The sequence below is a fragment of the Schistocerca serialis genome, chromosome 1 (genome assembly GCF_023864345.2).
Source record: "Schistocerca serialis cubense isolate TAMUIC-IGC-003099 chromosome 1, iqSchSeri2.2, whole genome shotgun sequence".
NCBI lineage: Eukaryota > Metazoa > Arthropoda > Insecta > Orthoptera > Acrididae > Schistocerca > Schistocerca serialis.
Genome location: NC_064638.1, coordinates 175091400 through 175099555, shown reverse-complemented (window position 1 = coordinate 175099555; position 8156 = coordinate 175091400).

Below are 8156 nucleotides of genomic sequence, written 5' to 3'. Positions count from 1 at the left end.
GACTTACACTGGTTGACATGAAATTATGTTTATTTACAAATTTTCTTTTTCTCTTTACAAATTCCAACCATCCCTTGCATTCCACCCCCATTTTAAAATTCCATTTTCTACGAAATCTCATCATTGTAGAAATGCCTATCTTTCTAGTAACAGTCCTAAACAGTCCTTTCTCCATCAAGAGAAATCTGAAGTTCCTGTTGTTCATACAAAAACACAAAGACTCATTTTCATAATTACATTAATACCACTTCACATTTAAACCTCTGTGGTCCAATTTACATGTTCTCATATTCTTGTCATTCTTAGATGACAGTCTGTGGTCTCTTCATCAAGTTCTCATTATTACCAATGGTGGGCAATAGCCCTGGCTGTCACAGTGCAAATGCTGGAAGAAATTAGCTGTATTTCTTTGGAGACAAAAACTGCTCAGCTTGTGAACTAAAATCACATGAAAAAACAGATGCAAAAAATTGCTACCTTACAGCTTGTTAACAATGATCAAATCATGCCCCATGAAAAATTCTACCAGTTTCTTTAAGATTAATGAAAGAAGGTTTCAAATAGCACATAATGGTAAACTATAAAATTAGGAGACAATTTCTGCCAGTTTTTCTTTTAGAGGGCAAAATATTTAGTACTGCCAATATACACACATGAAAGTAGAAGTGGTGACCTTATTACAGCTGTCAGGACTATTCCTGCCTTCCTTGAGGAGAAATGAGGGGAAATGTTAAAAAGGTAGGATTCAGCTGCCATGAGAATTAGGATAGTGTCCCCACTATAGGTAGATCACATCCTGGCATCCGAGTGGCTTGCCCTTTCTTTTTGATCTTCCCCAACCTATTCTCCTCCCTGAGAGAATACTAAATTGTGAAATCCAGAATGTTGTTGCCACTTTTACCTTTATGCACATACATGTATTGGCAGTGCCAAGTATTTGACCACACTTGTCAGATTAAATTTGTTTGATGAAAAGGGAAATATAAAAATGAAGTAGACAAAAGGGAAAATGGTTGCCTAAAAAGGATACAGGGAAAATGTGAAGAAGGAATGGCTAGAGCAGAACTGCAAAGTTGTGGGAGCATGCAAAACTATGGGAATGCTAGAGGTCACATACAGGGCAATTAAAGAAACCTTTGGACAAGGGAGAGGCGTGTATATCAGTATCAAGAGCTTAGGTAGCAAAACAAGTTCTAAGCCAAGAAGGGAAGGCAGAAAGGTAGGAGGGATATACAGAAGAGCTACAGAAAGAAGAACTTTAAGAAAATATGGATAGGGCACAGGAATAGATGCATATGAGATGCGAGGTATGATATTGTGAGAAGAATTTAACAATGGAAACAATCAATTACTTACAAAATAATTCAACTGGCCAGAGAAAAAAATCTGTTCACCAAGCAGTGGCAGAACACGCACATAAAAGATGGTTGTAACTGGCAAGCTTTCGGAGGCAGTGGCTCCTTCAGGCAGAAGGGTTATAGAGAAAGGAAGAGTTTGAAGGAAAGGGCTGGAGAGATCTAGGAAAAGAGGTAGATTTCAGCAAAGTCACCCAGAACTGTGGGTCAAGAGAGAGTTACCACATGGGATGAGAAGGAAACCCTGATTGTTGTCTTCCCCTCTCAACGCCTGCAGTAAGTTTCCCCTGACTGCAGTTCTGGGTAACTTTCCCCAACATCTACCCCTTTTCCCAGACCTCTCCAGTTCTTTTCCTTCACCCCTCTTCCTTCCCCTTCCCCTTCCCCTTCCCCTTCCCCTTCCCCTTCCCCTTCCCCTTCCCCTTCCCCTTCCCCTTCAACCCTTCTGCCTGAAGGAGGAGCCACTGGCTCCTAAAGCTGGCCAATTACAACAGTCTTATGTGTGTTCTGCCACCACTTGGTGAGTAGATTTTTTTATCTGTTCAATTTATTTTGTGAGAAGAATTTAACAGAGCACTGAAAGACCAATGCAGAAATAAGAAGCCTGGAGTTGACAGCATTCCCCCAGGATTGTTAAAATATTTGGGAGAAATCACAATGACAAAACTGTTCCACTAGTTACGCAGTATGTATGAGGTAAATGAAAAACCCTCAGGCTTTATTTATTCCATGTGATCTGATGGTACACACTGTGTTGCAGATGTTGGAAAATATTTAACATTGTTAACATAGGCCTATAGTATCCTAATGTATTATATTGCTCAATGTTTTCAATTTAACACAAACAGCAAGATTACTGTTCTAAGTATTCATTTACAGAGTAAAAACAGTGACAACAAATACGGCTTCACGACTTTGCTAAATTTTATGTTGTCTTCGATGGACTTAATACTAGTGGGAGGACTGTTGAACAGTTTGAGGCCCATGTGGAAAGCTCCCTTTTTACACAGTTGAGTGTTTGTACGTATAACATGCAGGTTTGCATTTTTCCTGGTGTTGTGTTCATGTATTTCATTATTTTTGATGACTCTGGGGTCATTTGGCACTATGTGGTTTCTGAAAAATTTTAGAGTCTCAAGAATGTAGAGGCAAGGCAGTGTAAGGATTTCCAACTTTCTGAAGATGGGTTTGCAGGAGTGTCTGGGTTTGCTCCCAGTAATAATCCTCATTGCTCTCTTCTGGATTCTGAATGTGCTCAGAGCAGTTGGAGAATTTCCCCAGAATATTACACCATATTTTAGGTGGGCTTGTATGTAAGCCTAGTACGCACTGGTTAATGATTTCAGGCTAGCGTATGTTTTCAGTACACTCAATGCATTACAGCAAGTACAAATCCTGGCATTTACCTTTCCTATATGTGTATTCCATTTCAGTTTATCTTGAACCCACAGACCCAGGAATTTGAAAACAGTGTTGGTATCTATTGATTGATTATTTACAGTGACAAATGGCTGAGAGGAATTTGCATTTTGTGTTGTGTGAAAGTTCATGGAAGCTGTCTTTTTGGTGTTGATAGTTAATCTGTTGATTTTAGCCCAGTTGCTGAGTTGTTCAGCAGCCAAGTTCACAGCTTTTTACACAGCCTCTGCATTCTCCCCTTTTGAGGAGTACAGTTGTGTCATCAGCAAATATTGTTTTGTGTGAATCAACATTCAGGCTCAAGTCATTAATATACAGGAGGAAAAAGGGGGGGTCCCAATACTGAGCCCTGTGGAACACCTTGCCTTACATTTTTATTACCTGATAGTATTTCGGTTATTGAGTTGCTTTGTCTATTAGTATATTTCATGCTGACACACTGCATCCGATTGGTTAGAAATGTAGCAATCCAGTTGTTTGCAATTCCTCTGATACCATAGTGTTCTAATTTTTTCAGTAATATTTTGTGGTCAACGGTGTCAAAAGCCTTTGACAGATCCAGAAATATGCCTGTTATGGATTGCTTTGTATCTAACAGTTCTAGTAGCGTATTTATGCAATCATATACTGCAGTTTCAGTAGATTTGTTGCTTCTGAACCCATGTTGAGCTAAACTTAGTAAATCTTTTTCAATGAAATCCATTTTTTGTACATAATTTTTTCAAAAACTTTAGAAAAGCAGGATGAGATTGACATAGACCTGTAGTTATTCATATCTTTATTATCACCTTTATTGAAGGCAGGAATTACTTCAGAAAGTTTCAGAGCTTCAGGGAAGATACCTGCCTGGAAAGAACAGTCACAGAGGTGAGTTAATGGTTCAGCAATTGTGTGTTCACAATTGTGTGTTCACAATTGTGTGTTCACAATTGTGTGTTCACAATTGTGTGTTCACAATTGTGTGTTCACAATTGTGTGTTCACAATTGTGTGTTCACAATTGTGTGTTCACAATTGTGTGTTCACAATTGTGTGTTCACAATTGTGTGTTCACAATTGTGTGTTCACAATTGTGTGTTCACAATTGTGTGTTCACAATTGTGTGTTCACAATTGTGTGTTCACAATTGTGTGTTCACAATTGTGTGTTCACAATTGTGTGTTCACAATTGTGTGTTCACAATTGTGTGTTCACAATTGTGTGTTCACAATTGTGTGTTCACAATTGTGTGTTCACAATTGTGTGTTCACAATTGTGTGTTCACAATTGTGTGTTCACAATTGTGTGTTCACAATTGTGTGTTCACAATTGTGTGATTAGTGTGATTAGTTGGTTCAGGACAGAACTAAAGAAGCCTCGGACAAGTGCCGTCATGGTCAGGGACGACGCTTGAACCCTATGCCCGCCCACAATGGTAACGACACTGCTAGCCAACTGGAAAATGATTTAAATCCAAATAGAGGTGTTTCGCAGGATATGCTTCCTGCAACCACCCTAGAAGGAAATCAAAGACAGAGGATGAGATGGTCAGATGAAGTTAATCGACACCTCATGTTCTGTTATTACCAAGCAACAAACCTAGGAACCAACACAACTGGATACAGATCACAAGTATACACAACATTTATTACCAGATACCCAGAATTAAAATTTTTAACAGAACAACGACTAGCTGATCAGATCCGTGTAATAATAAAAAATAACAGGATACCCCAGTCAGAATTAGAAAACATCAAACAACAAGTACAACAAATACTGGAACAAAATAATGTGCAATCAGAAGAAGAAGAAAATACAGTAATGGACTCAAACATCCCAGAGCAAACAAACAAAGAACAACACACACCAATTAAACAATCAGAGGAAAACGAAATCTTAAGACAGCCACCAGAACAAGCAAAAATAGAACACGAAGTGACACACATGTTAGGTATAGAAGAAAAATTTCAGCTAACATATATAGAATTCAAAGACACAAATACAGACATTAGACCATTCTTGCATAGACCACCAAATAACCCACAAGTCAAAACAACAATAAAAACTATCAACACAATCATACACAACAAAATAAATGAAAACAACTATGGAGAGTTACAACTACTGGTTTATATAGGAGCACTCACTACACTAAATATACACACTAGGCAGAGATCAGAACCAACCAACACACAGAAGAAACCTACAAAACCAGCATGGCAACACAGGCTACAGGTCAAAATAGAAAAACTGAGAAAAGACATCGGACAGCTAACACAATTTATAAGAAATGAAATCTTGGAAAAAAAACGAAAAAGGTTAGGTAAAATCTCACAACAAGAAGCGACAGAGCAATTAGACGAAAAGAAGCAGAAATTACAAGCGTTAGCCAAACGACTCAGAAGATACAAAAAAAGTGAAAATAGAAGGAAACAAAACCAAACATTCAACACAAACCAAAAGAAATTTTACCAGACAATAGATAACACACACATTGAAATAAACAATCCACCAAACATAACAGACATGGAACACTTCTGGAGCAACATATGGTCAAACCCGGTACAACATAACAGGCATGCACGGTGGATACAAGCAGAAACAGACACATACAAGATGATACCACAAATGCCTGAAGTGACAATTTTGCAACATGAAGTCACCCAAGCAATTAATTCTACTCACAATTGGAAAGCCCCTGGAAATGATAAAATAGCAAATTTCTGGTTAAAGAAGTTCACCTCAACACATTCACATCTAACTAAATTATTTAACAGTTACATTGCAGACCCATACACATTCCCTGATACACTTACACACGGAATAACATATCTGACACCTAAAGATCAAGCAGACACAGCGAACCCAGCTAAATATCGCCCCATAACATGCCTACCAACAATATACAAAACATTAACTTCAGTCACTAAACAGAAATTAATGACACATACAACACAGAACAAAATTATAAATGAAGAACAAAAAGGCTGTTGCAAAGGAGCACGAGGATGTAAAGAGCAACTGATAATAGATGCAGAGGTGACATATCAAGCTAAAACTAAACAAAGGTCGCTACACTACGCCTACATTGATTACCAAAAAGCTTTTTATAGTGTACCCCACTCATGGTTACTACAAATATTGGGAATATACAAAGTAGATCCTAAATTGATAAAGTTCCTAAACATAGTAATGAAAAATTGGAAAACCACACTTAATATCCAAACAAATTCAAATAATATCACATCACAGCCAATACAGATTAAGCGTGGAATATACCAAGGAGACTCATTAAGTCCTATCTGGTTCTGCCTTGCTCTGAACCCACTATCCAACATGCTAAATAATACAAATTATGGATACAATATTACTGGAACATACCCACACAAAATCACACATTTGCTATACATGGATGATCTAAAACTACTGGCAGCAACAAATCAACCAATTACTAAAGATAACAGAAGGATTCAGCAATGATATAAGTATGGCTTTTGGAACAGACAAATGTAAGAAAAATAGCATAGTCAAGGGAAAACACACTAAACAAGAAGATTACATATTGGATAACCACAGCGACTGCATAGAAGCGATGGAAAAAACGGATGCCTATAAATATCTAGGATACAGACAAAAAATAGGAATAGATAATACGAATATTAAAGAAGAACTAAAAGAAAAATATAGACAAAGACTAACAAAAATACTGAAAACAGAATTGACAGCAAGAAACAAGACAAAAGCTATAAATACTTATGCTATACCAATCTTGACCTACTCATTTGGAGTAGTGAAATGGAGTAACACAGACCTAGAAGCACGCAATACACTTACACGATCACAATGCCACAAACATAGAATACATCACATACATTCAGCAACAGAAAGATTCACATTAAGCAGAAAGGAAGGAGGAAGGGGATTTATCGACATAAAAAAACCTACAGTATGGACAGGTAGACAATTTAAGAAAATTCTTTCTAGAACGAGCAGAAACTAGCAAAATACACAAGGCAATCACTCATATAAATACATCGGCTACACCACTGCAATTTCATAACCACTTCTACAACCCTTTAGATCACATAACATCAACAGATACGAAGAAAGTAAATTGGAAAAAGAAAACACTACATGGCAAGCACCCGTATCATCTAACACAGCCACACATCGATAAAGACGCATCCAACATATGGCTAAGAAAAGGCAATATATACAGTGAGACAGAAGGATTCATGATTGCAATACAGGATCAAACAATAAACACCAGGTATTACAGCAAGCATATTATTAAAGATCCCAATACCACAACGGATAAATGCAGAATCTATACACAACAAATAGAAACAGTAGATCACATCACAAGCGGATGTACAATACTAGCAAATACAGAATACCCCAGAAGACATGACAATGTAGCAAAAATAATACATCAACAGCATGCGTTACAACATACACTTTTAAAACAACACGTTCCTACATACAAGTATACACCACAAAATGTACTGGAGAATGATGAATACAAATTATACTGGAACAGAACCATTATAACAGATAAAAAAACGCCACATAACAAACCTGACATCATACTCACCAATAAAAAGAAGAAATTAACACAACTAATCGAAATATCATACCCAATACAACAAATATACAAAAGAAAACAGGAGAAAAAATTGAAAAATACATCCAACTGGCTGAGGAAGTCAAAGACATGTGGCATCAGGATAAAGTTGACATCATACCAATTATACTATCAACTACAGGAGTCATACCACACAATATCCACCAGTACATCAATGCAATACAGCTACATCCAAACATATATATACAGCTACAGAAATCCGTAATTATTGATACATGTTCAATTACCCGAAAGTTCCTGAATGCAATATAACACATACCGTACAGTTAAAAGGAAGTGACGCTTGATCAAGGTCCGCGTCACTCCATTTTTAACCGGACTTAACGTCTGAGAAAGTGAAGGAAATAATAATAATAATAATAATATAATAATGGAAACAAAAGTTGGATTACACCAGCTATAAAAATCTCTTGCAAACATAAAAGAATACTCCACATGTTATGTAAACAAAGTAGTGACTCCCCCCCAACTAACAGAATACTATAAAAACTACACATGTATCCTAAGAAGAGTGATAAGACAAGCAAAAAGGATGCAGAATGATGAGTACATTGACAAATCAATAAAGCAAAAGCAATGTGGAATTTCATAAAAAGGGAAAGGGGGGAAATGAAAGCTTCATACAAGAACATAGAAATCAAACTCAACAATGAATCTATATCTAATCCCGAAATTGTGGTGAACTCTTTCAACAATTTCTTTACGAGCATAGCTGAAAAATTTGTCCAAAATAATCCTAACACAAATTACCAACCAGCA